The 21,831-nt window shown below is 37.4% G+C and overlaps 1 long non-coding RNA gene across 1 annotated transcript in view; it reads left to right on the top strand.

The window, feature by feature from the left end:
• Window positions 1–21,831, top strand: part of LOC145520768 (uncharacterized) — a 111,427-nt gene that overhangs the window by 24,706 nt on the left and 64,890 nt on the right. Inside the window, exon 3 of the long non-coding RNA XR_014064803.1 lies at window positions 8,163–8,298. This is a non-coding gene — a long non-coding RNA (uncharacterized LOC145520768). The remainder of the gene's footprint in view (window positions 1–8,162; window positions 8,299–21,831) is intronic.

Genomic DNA, 21,831 nt, shown 5'->3' with positions numbered 1-21,831 from the left:
AACTCATACACCATAAGCATATATAAGGACTATTTAAATTGCTCAAAGACTCAATGATTCAAAACAACCAATTTTACTAAGTCTCATGAGTCAGTGGGTCAGGGCAGGGCTAGGTGACTTGTGCTCCTATGGTATCAAACGACGTCACTTGGTGGCATTCAGTTGGCTGCTGAGCAGATCTGGACGGCTTAAGACATTCTTGAAATATATCTTCAGTTTAACAATGGTACAGCATAAAAGGGCTTCCCCATTGGCTCAACATTAAAGAACCTGAATGTCAGTGCAGGAGACACAAGGGTTCGATCCCTGGGTCAAAATATCTCCTGGAGCAGGAAATGGCAACCCACTCCGGTATTCTTGCCTGGGAAATTCCATGAATGGAGAACCGGGTGGGCTACAGTCCTGAGGTTGCAAAAGAGTTGGGCATGACTTAGCAACTAAACAACAACAAAATATCATATGTATTTAAAATATTGTCTATATTTTAATATTGGAGCTTGGTACCTGCTACTATTTTATCCTCCTGCTCAGTCAGTGCCTCGCCCTTTGTTGCACCTGGGTGGATGCTGTCTCTTTTAGATTTAATGCTTCCTGTACTTTGACAGTAAATTGTTATGTTTGGTACCATTTCAGATGGGAACCTAATGATCTCAAAACCTGTACATTTTTTTTTAGATACTTCCTTGGAGGTCCTATAACGCATTCTTAATAGCTCTAGTATGCTCTGCAATTGTATCTTTAAAAAGAATGATAATTGGTATTTCTGAGTAAGTTAATGACATAAAGTCACTATAAAGTAAGACAGGAAGAATACAAGAATACAAGATTTTGTGTATGTAAAATGATGTTTAGTACAGTGCTGGGTATAAGGGCAAAACAAAGGGGGAAATTTGGGGAAGAAGTAAATATTCATGAAATAAGGGAATTGCTGAGTAAATTGTGGTTCATTCATGCAGTGGAGCCTAGGAAGTACCATCCTGGCTTAGACTCATCTCTTTTGTTCATGCTGTGGCCCCAGGGCTACCTGAATTTCCAGTGTACAGTAGAAGCTCGATAAATATTTTTTTGTGATTATAAATTTAAAGAGTTAAATCTATATCTTTTGATCAAAAATAATGTCCAAAAAAGTGAAAAGAGGGGAGCTGCGTAAAAATGTGAAAATAGGCAAGTGATTGTGTATACTTCAAAAACACAAATAGATGTCTGTATTAGGAGAGTGAATGGTGTGAAATGAAGACCTCATCCCAGCTGTTAAGCTGGTTGGTAGGGATGGTGTGGAAATGGAGGTGATAGGAAAGAGATACAGAAAAGGCAGACAACAACAACAAAATCCTAAGGAAAAAAATCTCAAGTTCTATGTTAAATAAAAATGAAGAATGTAAAGCTCTAATTTTAATTTTTTTCACATATGTAAAATGTGAATTAACTTATATAGAAAAGAGACAAAAGATGAAAAAGGGAACTACTGATTTTTATTTATATTTGGTAAAGGGATTGTAAGCAATTCTTGTCTAGAATTCATTATTTAATTTACTTTTGTAAGAATGTCTTGAATGTTTTATAAATATAGTAAAGTACAAAGAACAAGTAAAAATCCACATACTCTCACAGTTTAAACATTGCTAACGTTGCTTCCTTCCTTCCAGTTGTTTTTTCTTTCTTCTCTTTTCTCTCCTTTTTTTCCCATTCCCTTCCCTTCCTTCTTCATTTTCTTCACCTATTTATCTACCTATCTAACAGAACTGGATTCGCTTTGTAAATGTGGTTTCTTATGTTGTATTTTAGTTGGAAATATTTTAAGGTAACAGTGTCCTTTTAGACATGGTTTTGTATTGACTGCTATGCTGTCTGTTGACATCACAATTGTTTAACTTTTATCTTCTGAGGTTTGGACATTAGACTTGTACCACATTGTGCTCAATTTCTATTGTTTTGCATGTAGCCATGATCCTCCTCAAGACAGGGTGAGAGACTGATTTTCATTATATTTTATTCTCCCAGAATAATAACTTGTACTCAGAAAGTACTCAGTGTTTTTCTGATTACAGAAATAAGTAGGCTCTGAATGATAATAATGTCAAACATGAAGATCAGTTATGAAATTCAAAATTAGGATTATGTTTACATGGCTACCAACAGAATTTCTTTTTTGGAAGAATGTAATATTTCTCTACTTTGATTAAAACCATGCATGTTTTTTGTAGTTTCCATTTCTTTAAGTATGCTTTAATTTTATATGTCCTGTATTTCAACAGGAAGGCCTGGCTTAAAGCAACAGTCAAATGTTCTGTCATCAATATTCCACACACATAGTCTGACCAAATAGCCAAATACACTTTCCTTCTCTCTCTCTCTCTAATTTTTGAATCTGTATGTTCTGTGCTATCAACATATAATCTTTGATCTGTGTATATATGTGCCTGTATGATATGAGGTTTTTAGCATCTTGATTGAGTGGCAGGTGGCAGCTATTAGCTATTATTTGTGGAGAACAGATGATAAAGACTAAAGAAATGTTTTCACATTGTAACTAATAGGAAAATTTATATTGGCAGAAAATCACTTAGTGAGGGGAAAAAAAAAAATCTGTTACAATACTTATGTTACTTGATCCAAGATTTTTACTAATAAAGTGGAGTTAAATGTCCTAAAGGAACACATTTATTTATATAGTCAGGCCTAAATCTGAGACCTGACTTATTCTAAATATTTATCTACACTGTGCTTACTCTCTGGATATTGGCTCAGCTTTCCATTCTGTCTGATAAAGATTTTGTTCTCAGCTTGATTATGTTGGATTGGGTGCCAGACATCCAAAAGGTTGTTAAATGTTTATTTTTGTTGAAAGAGAATGAAACAATGGAAAACTTATTCAAATAAATAGAAGGTTCATGCCATTTAACCATTATTATGTAAAAATTCATTGTCATGAGGAAAATAAAATCCTCAGGACAATGAACTGGTAAATAAGTGTAAACCCAACTCAGTGAAATTTAGCTGCACATGGACAAAAAAAATTAAATTATATTTTCAGTTTTAGTTACAGTTGCTAGGTGAAATGAGTTAGTCTGTTGCCTAAAGTTTGCCAGGTACTCAGAACTTTTGAACTATTTATTCATTTCTATTCTTTATTATTTTGTATTACTTTTCTATAGATTGATAAATGACAATATGTAAATTTTAGTACTTGTCTAATTGACATGGAATAATGCATACATTTCTATAAATGCAAAGGGTTGCAATTTTTATGCATTATTACTTATCTTTCTGTATATATCACAATCAAATGTATAATTCAGAGAGTGTAGACAATTCCAATATCTGTAGTCATGTAAAGTGTTTCATAAAGACTATTAACACGTCCAAATATAATACCTTATCTGTGAGGTACAGATCAGTGGTAAAGAACCAGTGATTAGTTAATGCCCATAGCAAGAAAGATGATAACAAAACCTGTTTATGTGCATCTGTTTACCATTCTGTTCCCAAGGTTAATAGAAAGATCCTCAAATGCATAATTTTACATACTGACTTGTTTCGTTTCCACCCTTTAAATTGAAACCAATATATATGTTTAAGCATTTAAGGTTTTATCTAATCCAAGCTTACTAAATTATTTAAATTGTAACAGATTCAAAAATAGAGAAGCAGAAAAATTATTCAAGAATTTAAATAATTTGCATTTCTGTGAACATTAGCCAAATTTAAATTTAGCTGTTAAGCTTACCTCAGTTTTTACTTCTCTTAATAAGCTTCTTGACATCAAAAATCAAGCAGTCTTCTACATTTGTTGACTAACATGATACAACTAAAGTTTTTAAGTTTTACTAAATTCTATAATCTAAACTTGATGTGTAGGATATAAATAATGCTTTATATATTTACATTCTTATAAATATACAATTTATTTTCAGTTTGGAAAAATATGAAGAGCCATTTAGAAGCAAATGATTAGCTATTTGTGTGAATACCAAACTTCTCAAAATAAAACTTTTTTATGAAAGAAAAAACTTTTTTATGAAAGAAAATAAACATCTAAGAAAATAAATCAAATAAATATGCAGAATTTATTTCCGTGATTTATGTAATGACTCTTCTCCATATCATATATTTTCCAGTGTATTTTCCTTGGAAAACTGACTTAAAGTATACAAAATTAAGATGAATTGTTGGCACTGTCTTCAGTGAAGTCTAGGGTATTTTGTTTCAGACACAGCCTGATGAGGAAAGCAGATAATCCTGTGTTGATTTACAGAGCAACAGCTATCTATGCAACCAGAGGGCTAGAAGTAAAAACTTTATCTTATCTTAAATAATAAAAATTCCTACATATTTGCACAATAAATCAAAACAAAATATCTGCAGAGGGAACCTAAATTCCCAACCACAATATCCATAATTTTGACCAGTATTTCTACTGTTGATACTATCTGGTGTCTTTCCCCACTGCCTAGCAGGTTATCAATTTTCTTCACAGGTTTGAAATCTACTTCAGATACAGATGGGTACCAATGGAGGCAAGATGAGAAGGGGTATCTTATGAATACTGGAGAGAGACATCCAACAATAGACCAAATATGAAACAGAAACATGAGCAGAAACCAATATGTCCTTTATAATCCTGAGACAGGTAGATAGTACTCAGTTAGCAATGGACATGAAGGGTTTGTAAGTATAGGACCAAATTTCTGGGTATATGTGGTGTCTCTCTTCAGGGCTGGAGAAAAAAGAAAGAAGAGGAACTGAGGTTGTTTTTGGCTTCTTTTTCCAAGCCAATTCTAAATCCAATTGGACTGGTGGGTTTTTTTTGCAATTCCTTCACTTAGGAAAAGGAAGAGCTCACGAAGGATCTAAAGAGAAAAAGGAGGGAAGATATTCAAGTCATATGCCCTCAACTACATTCCCCTTGTTCAGCATCCCAAAGGGTTTTGCGAGATTTTTGTGTCCGTTGCTTACTTCCAGGTCACTGGTAAAGCCAACCAGTAGAATGAATTTAAAATGCTCACAACCCTGGAAGTCAAGCTGCTATGCAGTGTTGGGTAGGTATGGCTGTGCGCAACAAAGTGCTATGGGCTATAAACAGAAAACAGGATTTATTGTGAGGAAAAACTTAGAAGCAAGAAAGCAATACACCAGTTCCCCTGAGGTCTCATTATTTCACACAAAGATGTGTTTAGGCTGGGTGTGGTTGAGCTGGATGAAACAAGGAAAGAACTCCAGCAGACGGGATCCTACCTCATCAAATCCCTCACACTGAAAGGGAAATAGGGCAATAGGCACCTCTCTGTAAACAAACATTTTTTGGCTGAGCGAGTGACCTCATTAGTAAAGAGAAAGCTCTGAACTCTCACTGGTATCAGTTGATCTCTTGGTCTAGCTCAGTCATGCCGAGTCCACTCTTTGCTTGCCTGCAAAGAGGAGGAACTGCTCTCCCGATACCATCTGGATTGGTCTCTCTTCACTGGCGCAACTCCTTGACATGTTGCAGCACAATGAGAAAAAGCTTTAATTCAGAACATGTCTCAGTCAACAAGGCAGCTGTAAAAGCAGTTCCCTGCCCAAAAGGATTCTGTCCATATCCTATCCACAAGTCCCCTTGCAGCCCCGGCCAGCAGTGGAAAGCTACCCTGTACAGTGTGGAAGACAGCTCTTGAAAACCCATACTACATGTCATAGTGCTGCATCACCTTATTTCAGGGATGGAGGTCCGCCAGAACACCCAGTTGCTGAGAGGGAAAACGCATCATTCTGAAGGGCGAGGTGAAGGCAAATTTAATGTCCTCCAGGAGAAAATGTCACTACCACCGTTGGTAAGCACATGGAATTCGGAGTGAAATTTGGCTGCATCTTCACATAAAGTTGCTTCTGGAAGAGAAAGACATGATTTATGACCAAAGAGCCAACATTCTCCTGTAGGGCATTTGTTACATTTATGAAGAAAAAGGGAAAGATACTTAAGCAAGAGACTTGCTAGTTTGTGTTGATGATCAGAAAAGCTCCCCTGCTATTTTGGCTATAATAGAAAAAGTAAACTGAATTAAAAAACAACTTGTGATTTCTATGCCAGTGACTGAGAGGTGGGTGATTAACATCTCCCCAGACAGGATCCACTAATGATGCTTTCTCCTCAGACAAGACAACAGTACTTGGTTTCTAGATACCAGATTTTATTTCACGTTTCCTAATGAATATTGAGTTTTAGGTCAACATACACATGCACACATACAAAATGTTGCATAAGATTAGAATTATTAAAGTGCTTCCCAGGTGGCACAGTGGTAAAGAATCCACCTGCCAATGCAGGAGGCACAACATGAGTTCAATCCCTGGACCCGAAAGATCCCCTGGAATAGGAAATGGCAACCCACTCCAGTTTTATTGCTGGAAAATTCCATGGACAGAGGAAGCTGGTGGGCTACAATCCATAAGGTCTCAAAGAATTGGACACGACTGAGCGACTGAGTACAAACGCACACACACTTGTTAAACAAATGCCCTTAAGGCAAGGAAAAACTTTTTTTCTAACATTTTATTTGGAAACATCAAAAAATGTTATTTTATGAAGGGCATGTTTTATAATATCAGATGTTTTTGAACTAAACAAGTTCAATAAAGCAAATGGCAAGTAAATAGGAATGTCTTTGTTTTTTCTTTGGTAATGATTTGATTACACAGTTATTATACAGTGCTTTAAAAGATACTTTGCTAAGTATGTTCTTAATTAGATAAACCATCATATAAGCTTTGCCTTTTAAGGAAATATTTTTCTTCACATTAGTTCCTAGATATGCTGTCAAAAGTGCATGTATGACATGTAGGAATATAATAAGCCCTATATTCACCTCACTGTATTGTTATAAGAATTAATCCATTTGTGTTTGCTTAGTTGATATCAGCAGCTATTTAATAATATCACTACTATACTTTTCTAGCTCAATGTCCTTTTATTCTCCCTCAGTTAAATATTATCTTATTGTATTCATCTCATTTGTCCCGGTTTGGAAGGTTTGGTTTTAATTCTTGTATCTAACCTGTTTGTATCTCTCCCAAATTTATGGTATTTTCCCATTTGATAAGCTTTGCAAAAAAGGTCATGCTGAACAAGTCAGCCATTTGGTAGAACTCTGTCAGGTCACAGTTAGAAACCTCCTTCTCTTTACCTAACTAATCAACAGCACTTCCATATGTTCATTAAGCATATCATTAACTCATCTCCCTATCTGCATCCTTCTCATGCATACTATCTCTCATATGAATAAGAAAACCCTGAAAACCATAAAATTCACATACACAAGGTCTGTGTTACCTTTCTAATCTGCCACTGTAATAACTCCACTCATGAACAAAACAAAAACAAAACTAAGCTAAATACAAGCAAATAAAATTTTGGAAGGAATTAGCTTGAAGCAAGAGGTTTGAAAAATCAATTATACGTAATTAAATGCAAGGATGTTAATGCCGTTCAACACACATCCATTGCTTTATGGAAGATGGTGAGCCTCAAACAAACAAGAGGAGCCCACCCAATGTCTCAGTTTGTCTGATGCTCTTTCTTGGTCAGCTCCATCTGTTCTACGTACATTGCATTATTTGGTTTTGATCATGTTAGTTTCTATTTGTATTCAATTTATATCACTTCCTCTTGTTACCCAGTTGCACTCCATGACAAATGTCTTGGCAGCCCCCACTGTATTTTATCAGCACTCCTTCCTATGTAGTTTATAATCACTGCCTAACAGACATGAGGACCCATCTCAGAAATGATCATATTAAGCAGTGGGTGTGTGAACTATCTCTGAATTTTTGTTTGAAATCTTGATGAGCCAGTTTTCAACAGGAAGATAATATTTTGTACTGTTCAGTCTGTACAATCAAGCCATGACAATAATGGAAACCCTTAGAAAATGAAGGTTAGGTAAATTTAGTAATAGCTCATTTACGTTTTGTCCAGGTATCAAGTGGCCCTTTAGAAACAGGACAAAGCTGATCATTTCATTATTTGATTAGGTTGTTCTCACTGTAGCCAAGTGATCAGTTAATTCTCTGTTAATTCTCAAAACACATTTAGAAAATCAAACTAGGGTGCAGAAAATAGAATCCAAACAACACTTGTCTGGCTTGTACATAGAGTGCTAACTGACTTTTCTCCTGTTACATTCAAGGTTAAGGAAAATAGTTTTATCATAAGAAACTAAGGACAAACTACAGGGAGGAGTAACAGAAAGGATGATGGATTTTGCCTTAAGAAAGTGAAGTTTTATCTTTTGTGAATAGGTCTCTGTGATGCTGAAGTGGGAGGTAAGTTTTACAAATACAGTGGTGTACAAGGTGTTGTATATAGGTCATAGGAAGTTAAGATTTCTTAATTCCTGGAAAATATTTCATCATAAAAAATAAGTGAACATCCATGATCCCCATTCATTTATTTTAAAGAGAAGTGAAGTGAAGTGAAGTGAAGTCGCTCAGTCATGTCCGACTCTTTGCGATCTCATGAAGCCTGTCAGGCTCCTCTGTCTATGGGATTTTCCAGACAAGAATATTGGAGTGGGTTGCCATTTCCTTCTCCAGGGGATCTTCCCAACCCGGGGATCGAACCCGGGTCTCCTGCATTGCAAGCAGACTCCTTACTGGCTGAGCCAAGCATGCCAGTTTTTTAGTGGGATGACTTCTGAGGGTCAAACTCTACATTCCTCTCAATTGAGGAAGGGCTGGCAAACCATTTCACTTGTGGAGGAAAAGGATAGCTGTTTCCTTCAGGAGCTATTGTATTTACCTCACACACCTCAGCAGGCCTGATTCTTGAATGTTTAGAATCGGAACAACACTTGGTTTCAGAATGCAGGGGACTGATTCACATTGACAAGAAACTATTCACATATTCCTCTGTGTCTCATCTTGAGACAGGCAGAATGACTGTAGTTGTTTTGGTGCTGTTGAAGAGAGGACTTTTTCTCCTTTATGCCTGTGATGATGCAGTAAAGCTCCCTTGGGTATAAAGAAGTGCAGTTTTCTGTCTTGATTCTGTTCTTTCCAAAGGATACTCATTTGGGAAGCTCAGCAAATTTTGGGGCCTCTATTTTTTTAGTGCATAGAGATGATGAGTTTGTGAATTTAATGAGTGTGAGGGTAGGGGGACTGAAAGGCACATTTAAAGAAAAGAGGTCAAGAAGAAAATGATGTTGGGAGATGAGGGATTTGCAGAGAGACAGGGAGGAGAAGTTTGTAGTTTGACATTTCAGTAGCATCAGCAGTGGCAGCTTGCTTGAATCTCCTTTTCCTTTATTCATCACTGGAGGAATCTTCAGACTAAGAAATTCAGCCCTGGATGCTAGAAATAAAAGAGAAAGAGCTTTTAAAATATTATAAAAAATTATTTGTACAAATAATTTGCAAAGTAAGAGCACAGTTTTGAAAAGAGATACTGTTTGTTTTGCCAGGGACTAGGCGTGTGACTTCACTAAAATGCTGAGTCTCTCTGTTCCTCAGTTGCTTCATCTGAAAAAGAAGCTAATAATAGCCTTGGATGGGCCTCCCAGTTTGCCGAGTGGTAAAGAATCCACCTGCAATTCAGAAGATGCGGGTTTAATCCCTGAATCAGGAAGATCCCTTGGAAAAAGAAATGGCAACCTAATCCTGTATTCTTGCCTGGAAAATCCCATGGACAGAGCAACCTGGCAGGCTACAGTTCATAGGGTTGCAAAGAGTCAGACACGACTGAATTGACTGCTATACGCACTCAATAGCCGTTTCATAGAGTTATGGATGTCCACCTAATACTGAACTCATAGTATATGTCATTTTTGTATATTTGTTATTATAGTGGCTTTTCTCATTTATGTAATAATATTTTGTTGTTGAGTTGCTCAGTCATGTCTGACTCTTTGTGACCCTATAGACTGTAGCATATCAACCTTCTCGGTCCTTTACCATCTCCCGACGTTTGCTCAACTCATGTCCATTAAATAGGAGCTGCCATCCAACATTTCATCCTCTTTTATCCCCTTCTCCTCCTGCCTTTAATCAGGGTTTTTTTCTAATGAGTTGACTCTTCACATCAGGTGGTCAAAGTATTGGAGCCTGAGCCTCAGCATCAGTCCTTTAATGAATATTCAGGGTTGATTTCCTTTAGTTATTGACTGATTTGATCTCCTTGCTGTCCAAGGAACTCTCAAGAGTCTCCTCCAGCACCACAGTTCAAAGGTATCAATGTAATAATATTAACATGTTACAAAGACAGTTTGAGAAAATATATAATACACATAGTATTTTTTTAAAGTATTTCAACCCAGTATTTACTGAGTATTTGCTAAGCACAGTTACTTGCTCAACATGCAAGGAAAAGAAGTCATGGCCACTTCCTTAAGAAGGGAAAACCTAGTAACACATATTATCAGCATTAGTTATTTTTTTCTTTTCCCTCATCATATAATTTTCAATATGGTAGTGAACATTCTGCATATGTATTTCTTTTTTCTTTACCATTGTAACATCTCTGTTCTTCCTGGACAAAGTCAGCTCCTTCCAGCAAGCCATTTGTATGAAATATTGAAGTGTTCTGGGTATACACAACCATAACAACAAAATCCTTCATCAAGTTAAATGGTAATAGATGCTGAAATACTGATAGGGGGCCCAAATTAAATGATTATGTTTTTCTGGAGATAAAATAATTCCATTTTCCAGGAATAAGTTATATCAAGATTACTTGCAAAACAGGAAAAAGAATTGAAATTTTTTTTTTTTTTACATTGTCTTCTCATGCAATAAGATAGCACTGATGGACCTAGCCATGAATTTTTTTTTTTTTTTGGAGGGAGAATAATACCAGATTTATAAGAAAGCATAAATGGGAATTTTTGAAGAAAAAAAAAATTTTTTTTCTCTTGGCATACCAGATTCCAAAGATTGAATAATTTCATCAATGGTTTGAGACTTAAAATCATTTCACATGTTAACACATAATAAACTTTCTGAAATAGCCTGGTTTCTTTACATAGTAAAATTGTGAATGAGTCTTAGTAGACATTATGAACAAATCATGCCTAATGTTAATTTTCATTAAAAATCAACTGCCATTCTAATTTACACATGACCGCCTCTTAATCATCATCAGATTTTTTTCTTCAAGATTCAAATACAAATGCAACCGGAACTCTATTAAAATATTCCAGTTGTCATCATTGGATCCTCTGTGAAATTTGCTCAGTTGTGTGCGATTCTTTGCGACTCCATGGACTCTATGCAGTATATGAAATCCTTCAGGCCAGAATACTGGAGTGGGTAGCTTTTCTCTTCTCCAGGGGATCTTCCCAACCCAGGGATCGAACACAGGTCTCCCACATTGCAGACAGATTCTTTACCAGCTGAGCCACCAGGGAAGCCCAAGATTACTGGAGTGGGTAGCCTGTCCCTTCTCCAGTGGATCTTCCTGACCCAGGAATGAAACTGGGGTCTCCTGCATTGCAGGAGGATTTTTTACCAGCTGAGCTACCAGAAGCCTCTTAATTCCTCTGTAATCATAATATTTATTGTGTATTTCCTGATGATTCTGTTTGGAAAATATTGCAATGATTGCATCCCTGTTTTACAATTGCAAAAATAGTTATTCACTCTGAAAAAATTCTGGAGCTCATTTTCTCATCTCCAGCAGCCATAATACACATGATAAAATGTGTAAAACTCTAGTAAAATGAGTGAGTTTAGTGCTGTGTTTTCATCCCATGGTGTGTCACGTTTCCTTCCCAAATGTGTACTGGTTGAATTTTATGAAACAGTTGGGTATTTTCTTTTAACATTTTGCCTTCAGAGTTAGGTCAGTATTATTATACTACTACTCAGTATATACTACTGCTCAGTATTATTCCTGATAGTCAGCAGGGTCCTTATTTTCTACTAAGTGTGGCATTTTGGTTGAGAAAGACAGCTGAGAGTTCAGGCAAGTCCCAGCTCTGCCGTTGGACTAGATGCAGTACATTGTATTGGACATAATGTGCACACTCTCTGAGTTGAATTTTCTCATCTTTAATACAGTATTTAGTTCAAAATATTGTTGAAAGCATGACATGAGATAACAATTTTTAACTCATAATAATGTTCTAGTATACATTTACAAAAATTGTAGGAATATGCACAGGAAAAAGTGAAATTTAGGAAATGAATCAATGGGAAGAAGGAGAAATTCAGAATCAAATTTATGTTTGTGTATAACATACTATTTAATGGAAAGAAAAAAAATCCAGTTAATTGACTCCTTTAATATCGTATAATGTAGCATGATCCCTGGAACCTCTCTGAGGTAGAGTTTCTGATCTGGTATATGCAACTAAGAATTTCTACCTCAAGTGGTTTTTGAGGTGATGTATGTAAAGTGGGTGGCACAGTACCTGGTATATGCTATGCACCTAATATATTCTTTTGGAGGTAGTAGTATAGTCCAATGAATGAATCCAGCACTCTCTTGAAAATGAAGGCTGGAACTTAGATTAGAGATGAGGCTTGAAGACTTGGATTTAAGAATATAAAATAAAGGAGATATTTGTAAAAATGAACAAATAAACAAAAAGTTGTGATAACACCAAAGATTGAAAACAAGACAGGGGTTCCCAATCTTGGCCATGTGTGTCTAGCTCACACAGAACCCATGTAAATTAAGATTCCTAGCTTCTTACTCAAACCCACTGAATTAGAGTTTAGAGTTTCTGGAGTGAAGGTCACAAGTGATGCTTATACACTCAGCTTTGAATATGAGCATTAGGGAAGAAGTTAGGAAATGATCTCTAAATTCAGAAGGAGTCCTAAGAAGAATGCCCAAGAGCACTGAAGAATCCACATGTTTGTAGGGCAGAAGCCAAGGTAGAAGAAAGTTCAATGAAGAGATGGCCAACAAAATCACATTTTTGAAAAACAACTGTGGGGATCAAAAATGATTAAAATGAGGCAAAAGCATTAACTAAATATTATATGGAACCCCACTTGAAAAAAAAAGCTTGTAGATAAATCAAATGTTTGGATAAATTTCCCTTGCCAAAACAAGACGGAAAAATCAATAGATAGAAACATATTTGCCAAAAAGATGCTCTTGAAACATTCTCGTGCCCCTTTTCAGCTTTCAGTTCAGTTCAGTTCATTCACTCAGTCATGTCTGACTCTTTGTAACCCCATGGACTGCAGCACGCCAGGCCTGCATGTCCATCACGAACTCCTGGAGTCGACCCAAACTCATATCCATTGAGTCAGTGATGCCATCCAACCATCTCATCCTCTGTTGACCCCTTCTCCTCTCACCTTCAATCTTTCCCAGCATCAGGGTCTTTTCAAATGAGTCAGTTCTTTGAATCAGGTGGCCAAAGTATTGGAGTTTCAGCTTTAGCATGAGTCCTTCCAATGACTATTCAGGACTGATTTCCTTTAGGATGGACTTGTTGGATCTCCTTGCAGTCCAAGGGACTCTCAAGGATCTTCTCCAACACCACAGTTCAAAAGCATCAATTCTTCTGTGCTCAGCTTTCTTTATAGTCCAACTCTCACATCCATAGATGACTACTGGAAAAACCATAGCTTTGACTAGGCAGAACTTTGTTGGCAAAGTAATGTCTCTGCTTTTTAATATGCTGTCTAGGTTGGCCATCACTTTTCTTCCAAGGAGCAAGTGTCTTTTAATTCCATGGCTGCAATCACCATCTGCACTGATTATGGAGCCCAAAAAATAAAGTCTCTCACTGTTTCCACTGTTTCCACTTCCGTCTATTTGCCATGACGTGATGGGACCAGATGCCATGATCTTCGTTTTTTGAATGTTGAGCTTTAAGCCAAGTTTTTCACTCTCCTCTTTCACTTTCATCTTTCACTTTCTTCTTCACTTTCTGCCATAAGGGTGGTGTCATCTGCATATCTGAGGTTATTGATATTTCTCCCAAAAAACTTGATTCCAGCTTGTGCTTCATCCAGTCCTGCTTTAGACCATGAATATCAGTTGATAAAACTGATGGGATATGAGGTGACTCTTAAAAGTATCTTAAATGTGAATTCATATATCAAAAGAAAGAAGCTATTAGAAAGTCCATATAACTGTATTACATAACTGATAAGCAGTGGCTGTTGATAAAGCATGTAAGAAATAGAAGTATATTTTGTGTACTCCTTGTACTATTATGCAAGATATTTATTCTTCTGGCCATTTGAAGCATACAGGGTTAGCATTTCAAAATAACTCCTTATTTTGTTCTTTGCCCATGTTCAGAGTAGTAATGAATTAAATGACACACTCAAAGTGCAAGAATCAGATGTCTACTTTACAGTCTCACTTTTGGAAAATAATAGGATACAGTTGAACATAAAACCTCCTGTAAGAGGCAGATTGAAAATGACTAGCTTCCTCCACTGTTTCTCTGCTTTTCAAGGTGGATGCATGTGCACTCTCATTGCATCACTAATTTATCACTCTGGTGGAAACACTGTGCTGACTATAGTACAAGCCTCTCTGTGACTGGAATCCTCAACGAGCAACACGAAGGTTTCTATGTTTCAAGATGTATCCTTCATAGACCCTTGGGAAGAGTTTAACATTTCCTTAAAATTGGCATGAGTTTTCGCTAGGTTACTGTCATTCCAACCAAGAGACAAATATCACAGACAGTAGCAGTTTGCAGGAAGAGTTAACCTCTTCTAACTCGCCCTTGTTCTCAATGCTTATTCAGTGCTGAGGCTGTGAGAGTGTAATATATGTATTGTCAATTTTGGAAAGTATTGGAAGTGCTTCCTGAAATTTGAGTTCTAAATAATCTCTTGATTATGTTTTAAGCTAGACAAGATCTTTTTTAAAGCTAAACAAGTTCTGGATAGGGTTTCTGGATGGATGAAATTGAGTTTCACATCATTTTATTGGCCAAGTTGTGGAATGTCTGATATATGAAATATATACATGTCAGGTGTTATGAATTGTTCTGAAGTATAACTGTGGGGCATTCTTGAGACTCTGGATTTCTTGGAGGTTTGACTGACTAGCTGTACTTTCCCTTCTTTATGAGGGGAAGATGACATAATATCTGCCACAGATAGAATTTCTTCTTTCTGGACATCCTTCAGAGAAATCTCACAAGTGATTGTGTAAGCAAAGACAAATCTTGTTATTTCTCAAGAGACTGAAGATTTATGCTACCAAATTCAATTGGAAAGTGGGCCCTGAGTGTCAAAGCAATATGTATAAGAAAAAGAATAGAAATTAAACAAGATAGATTCATTGAAAGTGAAAGTCGCTTAGTCGTGTCCTACTCTTTGTGATCTCATAGCCTATACAGTCCATGGAATTTTCCAGGACAGAATACTGGAGTGGGTAGCCTATGCTTTCTCCAGGGGATCTTCCCAACCCAGGGATCAAATCCAGGTCTCCAGCATTGCAAGTGGATTCTTTACCAGCTGAACCACAAGGGAAGCCCATTAGGATTCATTAGGATTATGTCAACTGTGAACTTCTTATTTATTTCTCTCCTAGAACGAACTAGATCATGTTTTAACTTTTGCCTGGGTTGTAAGTACTGACATAAACACATCTTTAAAATCCACAAGTGCTTTGTACAAAGTAGACACTTAATAGTGCTTGGAAAATGTATCAGCATCTTATTCAATTTATTCTATCATTTAAAAATATTTGATGTACACCTGCTATTTTCCTATTGATAATCTAGCAATAGGATAGATAGTCATAAACTAATCTGACACTGCCCCAGTTTTCTGGAAACTTCCATTTAGTAGAAGTGAAGTTAGATGGAGTAAAAGAACAGAGTGAAAAATAAGAAAAATAAATAAGATAATTTTAGACAGTATAAGAGTTAGAAAGAATATTTAGGGTTAATGTGAAAAAAAATAAACGAATATATGCATGAATGAGTGGCCTGGGAATCTAAATGCATTGGGAGGAACTGGAGCATGGGGTGACGAAGGCCAAGTGGCAGCACTCAACCAACTAAGGTGGGGGTGGGGGTTGGCTGTGGTTGCTGTAGTGGACCAGAGTCTAGGCAGTACTAATCCCCAGAGACTACCCCATACCCAGCATCTCCTCTGCCCAAGAAAAAGCGTAGCTTAAAATGGACTGATGAACAGTTTAATATAAGCAGCCTCCTTGAGTTTAAAGCACATTTTCTTTTGGTTTATTTCATTTTATCATTCTCATTCCTCTTATTATTACTTTTTTACTCTATGTGAAGGCTGGATTTAGCGACAGTTTGGTAAACATTAAACTGGGTTACTAAAGTAAAGTTACATAATGCTGATTCTCGAGCTGTTTAAAAATAAACAGTACTTTTTTGAATTGCTTGGTTTAGGTGCTAATCTGCCTGGAGGCAGGGAGATAGGCAGGGTGACCTCTGAAGTCCTTCTCCAGACAAGGCTTCTTGTTTTTGCACCACTTACAAACTTAGATGAGCTAGAAGCACCAAGTAGTCAAGGATATAAAAATTTTATAATGAGGTTAGAGAGAGGGAAATCCTCTGACATTGGTATGTATGAAAAAGGGGGCTTTCTCTCTATATATCCTGCAATATCAACTCATATGGGACCATTTCCCTTTTCTACCCAATATGCCTTTCATTTAGAAGAAGATTCTGCTATATAGAGAAACCATCCTGTGAGATTAGTAGCGGGGGAACTCTTCCAGGGCCCAGGCTCCAACCACAGCTTTCTTGATAAACCATCATTGACAACAAAGTGCAATGACAATGAAAATATGAAGGGATGCTCTGTGAGCAAGGGCTACTGACCTCATCTATAAGAAAAGCCACAGGATCCCCCATCTTTTCAAGACCTTTATCATGATCATCTATAAGCAGAAAGATACACCCAACTCAAAGCATAATCCATAAACTCAGATGTTCAAGAAAGTACAATTTACCCATTTTTTTAAATTAAAAATCATTCTGACTTGAACATTCCCTACCATTAGCTGATAGGTAAGTGAAAGTGAAGTCGCTCAGTCATGTACAACTCTTTGCAACCCCATGCACTGTAGCCTACCAGGCTACTCCGTCCATGGAGTTTTCCAGGCAAGAATACTGGAGTGGGTTACCATTTCCTTCTCCAGGGTATCTTCCCAACCCAGGGATCAAACCCAGCTCTCCTGCATTGCAGGTAGACGCTTTACCCTCTGAGCCACCAGGGAAGCCCCTGATAGGAAAAGTAATATTAAGGTATTGTTGAGGTTGACTTGCCCAGAATTGTGGAAAATGCTGAAGACTCTTCAGTGTCATGACATTAGACACATCAATAGGACCATTGATCACTGATCATCCATCCATGATATCAGTGAAATGCCCATTGTACCACTCTCTTTGGTGTCTCTAGTCATAACTTTGCTACTTTGATGTTGTGAGGAAAAGGCAATTATGGGAAAAACAGAAGTTCCTGTGCCTAGGCTCCAACCTTCTCATAAATACCAGAAAACCCTCTCCTTCCAGACCTTGAAAACTAAGTCCCTGAGATATTGCTCCCAAGACTTAAGGAACCCATTTTCTTTGTCCTGTTTTCTTGTTTACTTGATCTCCAATTTTTTTTTTTTAGCTTTAAGAAAATCTATGTTTCTTCTTCTCGCCGTTGAAGACACTCACTAGCCTAATTTCTTTAAAGATTTTATGAAAGACAGGAAAAGAGATTTTAACTTTAAGTGGCTTCTGTTTTGCTGCTGCTGCTGCTGCTGCTGCCGCTAAGTCACTTCAGTCGTGTCCGACTCTGTGCGACCCCATAGACGGCAGCCCACCAGGCTCTGCTGTCCCTGGGATTCTCCAGGCAAGAGTATTGGAGTGGGGTGCCATTGCCTTCTCTGGGCTTCTGTTTTACACTCTGTAAAATCTGTGGCTAAGGGCCTGCCTTCTAGCTTGCAATGAAGAGATGGAAAAAGAAAGGAAGAACTAGTACAACTTCATCTCTCAGTAAATTATTACTGTACAAAAACATAAATGTCAGGAAAGGAGAAGAAAGAGAAAGCAAGAACATTTGGTTCAGTCAAGTTTAATAGGACTAGAATATAATAAGAGTGCCATGCTTATAGTTCATATTTCCCTTCTGGACTATTTAAAATTATATTGTCTATCCATTTGTGAACTTCACTTATCTACCCCCCCCCCCCATCCAGGCCTTAAGACACTAGGACAGGCAAAAAACAAATACAGGTTTTTATTGACATAAATCATCTAAAAGTATCTGTTCGCAGTGGAGTGAAAATCTCTTCTATGCTGAAAACAGGCATGTTTCCAGCCAGCCTTCTTCAGCTGCAGTGCAGTTGGTCATTTCTCCAATATTCTACACCAACATGTTGAGACAGGCCAAGACAATCTTGGCTGCTGAGATAGAACAACCCGTGGCTGGCTACCCATCTGTTAGAGACAGAAGCAGCCAGGGGAGGCTGGATTCAAACTCGATAAGCTCTGTACCTGGGAAAAGTACCTGCCATTATGCAGGTGAGTGCAGAAAGGAAGTGCCTCTGCCAACTCTGAGGTCTGCAAGGTAGTCACAAGGGCTGACTCAGAATCTAGGGTGTGAGGCATTTCTCAAAAGCTTTCAATATGATGTGGGCCCACAGCCAGTAGAAAGAGGCCTATGAAAGAGGTAAATTATGAGAAAATGTACTTATTTTTCCTTGTCGTGAGCAGACTACTCATTCAGTGGGGAAGAAAGGGAAAAGGGAGAGGGCAGGCTGAAAGAGATTACAAGCAACCTACTGTTTACTGCTGAATCTGACTGAGATCCAACCAGAGGTGCCAAGGTTGAATCAAGGTCAGAAATGCCTGAGGTCTGAATCAAGTCTTGCTCTGAGGTGAGGTTAACATAATCCGGACTCTCCAAGATCAAAATCAACTTGAAAGAGTTCTTAAGGCTCTACTGTGCCTTGTGAATAGGGAGTCTAGCTGTTAAAAATTTAAGGTTTCCAGCTTTAAGATACCCTTGGTCATTTCCTCTATAATCCACCCTGATCTGGGCTCATGTATAGTTTAGTGTTGGTTTTCTAACAGGTACTCAATAAATGTGTTAACTAATATCTAGATGATCAGGAAAAAAAAAAAAATTCCTCCTGTGATGTGTTTAGATTCAGACAACATAAAATGAACTCAACTTTGTATGTTTGCTTTGAACATAAAAATTTACAAAGTTTTCTATGATTAAATTAATATGCACCTCTCTATTTATATTTGATTTATTCAAATTTTTAAAGTTGTGGTAATACTAAATTCAAATTTATTTTCCACAGTCAGATGGAGTTATTGTGATTCAATTACTGTGTCACTGAAGTGGACTAAAACTCAATAACTGATTGAGTTACAAGCCACCTCAAAGTAGGTATTCAGTGTGAGTTCCTATGAAGGTGATTAATACCCAAACACCACAGATCTGTTTGATGTTAAGGGACTATGAGTTAATCTAAACCATGTATGTGCAAGTAAGAATGTATTTAGTGTCAAAGATCTATGTTTGTCTGGAGAAAATTGCTTTTTCCCTCTTAATGTTTATCAGCAGAATTGCTGAAACACACAGTAACCACTCAAAGTCTAATCTGCTATTAAATTCAAATGAACTATAAATATAGACTTGGAATTCCTTTTCAATAGTTCTATTGACTTTCCCAGTTTTCTTTACTGCTTTTTAATATTATTGTTGTTGTTGTTGTTGTTACTGTTATCATTATTACTACTTTGGTAGCCTGCCTGGGGATAATTTCAAATGTGTATCCTACAAACACAAGATTTTAAGTGCAGTTCAGATTACTTGGAGGTGATCTTAAAATTGAGTATTGATAATAATATTCATATTGTTAATATTTTGAGGAAATAAGGCAATAATAACGTTGTGTGCTTTAGAGGACCTCTGAATTTATATCCATTTAGAATGTTCAAATTTTCAGGATATCACAGAATACCACAGAAGAAAAAGAGATGGTGCTTATCTTCACAGAGTTTAAAATCTCATTGGGGAGAAAAAATAGGCCAAATAAAAATTAACATATTAAAGAGTGAAGAAATTTAAATACCAAATAATTGGGCAGTCATATTTCTAAGAATTCTGAAGAACTAGACACTTTCCAATTTACCTTAAGCAGGTAGGAAAAGTAGCTTTTTGCATTAGATTATTGGGTACAAATTTCTCTTTTCAACTAAGACTTTTTGTATTCCTTTCCTACATATTCATATATTACTTCCTGCACATACGAGTAATTTGCTTTTTTCCTTTATATTTTGTGTCCATCATTCTGTTTTTCCTTTACATATTGTCTTTTTTATAACATTAGCATTCATACCATACACTAAGTTTGTAAGAGGTAAGACTATTGGGTGGTCTTTTTTTTTTTTTTGGTAAAGTCTAGCCTAGAGGCTTTTGAGTTCCTGATACATTCTTTCTTTTCTTTTTTTTCTTTTCCTTTATTTGTGACCATCATATTAATCATGCAGAAATATTTAAGTAATTCAAACTAAGTCTTAAAATGACCTCTAGTTCATCCTTCAATTTTTAAGCTTGTGCTGATTTTGTAATTATATATAATATTCCCACAGACTAGAATCAGACAGTGTCTGTAAGGAACTTCTCAGTTTAGCGCTGTCAAACGACAACACTAAAGCAATTTAGTAACGACTTTGAGGTCCTTTATGTGTGGGAAGATCACACATGGACTGGGCGAGGGCTGGACCTCAGAGGGAGGGAAGCGCACTTCTTGCGGGATTTTGGGCCAGTGGGGACTTTCTAGCACCTCAGAAGCACCTGTGCTGAAGTGGTCTGAGGGATTTGCGTACTTCTCAGGCCTTATTTGGAAAGCTCCAAAAATAAGGAAGGGAGAACAGAGCACAGGACTGGCTTGGCCTTGGGAGCTGTCTGACAGGATATACTGCGTTTCTGGTCGAGCTGAGCATTTGAAGGAGCTCCCAGCTCGGATTGCTGGCGTGACCCCGGCGGGAGGGCTCCACCTTGTGCCGCGGAAACTTCGGCTTCACCCTCAAAATTCTGTATTCAGAATACATTTGTGAACCGTGCGTAATGTGGACCTGTACAGGGTCACAAAGTCGTGTGTAATCAATGTGCCCACTGTTCTGCTCAGGAGTCAGCCACTTGCACAACTAAATGTAACACAGAGCGAGCGCGTGCTCACGGGGAGGAAGGATGCACTCGGAAGCTCAGGCGCAGGACTGTGAGCTCCTGTTTGAGAGGCCTGAGAACCCATTACCTACCGTAACTGAGGAGGTGATATTTGAACTAGCTTTAACTGAGAATAGAATTCACGGGGCCAGGATTGAGGGCTTTCCAGTCAGAGTGAACCATGTGAGCAAAGGCAAGGAGACTTAACAGTGCGAGCTATTTTTCGTGATTTTAAGTCTGAAAGGTTCTTTTACTGGTAATCTGAGATTTGTGTGCCTGGGAGAAAAGGTTCTGAGAAAATGGAACGGGGTTTGGGTCAGAGAGGAAGTAGGGGCTTATTCTCTCCTTTCCAGCTGGAAAGCTCTCATAGCCCTTACAGGTGGGATACACTTTTAACTGTAAGTCAGGCAACCTTGACTTTGCTGAGGGGGATGGGCTTGGGAGAAGGACTAGGATAACCAGGTACTCTGTCCCAGAAACTCATTGATGAATGGAGGCATTCATCAAGCAGGTTGTATCCTCAAAAAGACAATCTGTTTCTGCTTCCTAGAAGGCCAGACACTCAGGCTTTTCCTCTTTCAGAACCTAGTTCCACCATTTCCTAACAATAAATTGCTCTGCAGACTGGAGTGAGTCAGTACTGCTTTTTGTTGTAAGAAAAGAGATAACTTCCTTAGGAAAATCAAAAGGGAAGTTGAGGTACGAGTTATTTAGTTATGTAAT

This window comes from Giraffa tippelskirchi, chromosome 9 (genome assembly GCF_054371585.1).
Source record: "Giraffa tippelskirchi isolate mGirTip1 chromosome 9, T2T-mGirTip1v1.2.pri, whole genome shotgun sequence".
NCBI classification, from domain to species: Eukaryota; Metazoa; Chordata; class Mammalia; order Artiodactyla; family Giraffidae; genus Giraffa; species Giraffa tippelskirchi.
The sequence above is the reverse complement of the archived record's forward strand: the minus strand, read 5'-3'. Positions and strand labels throughout refer to the sequence as shown.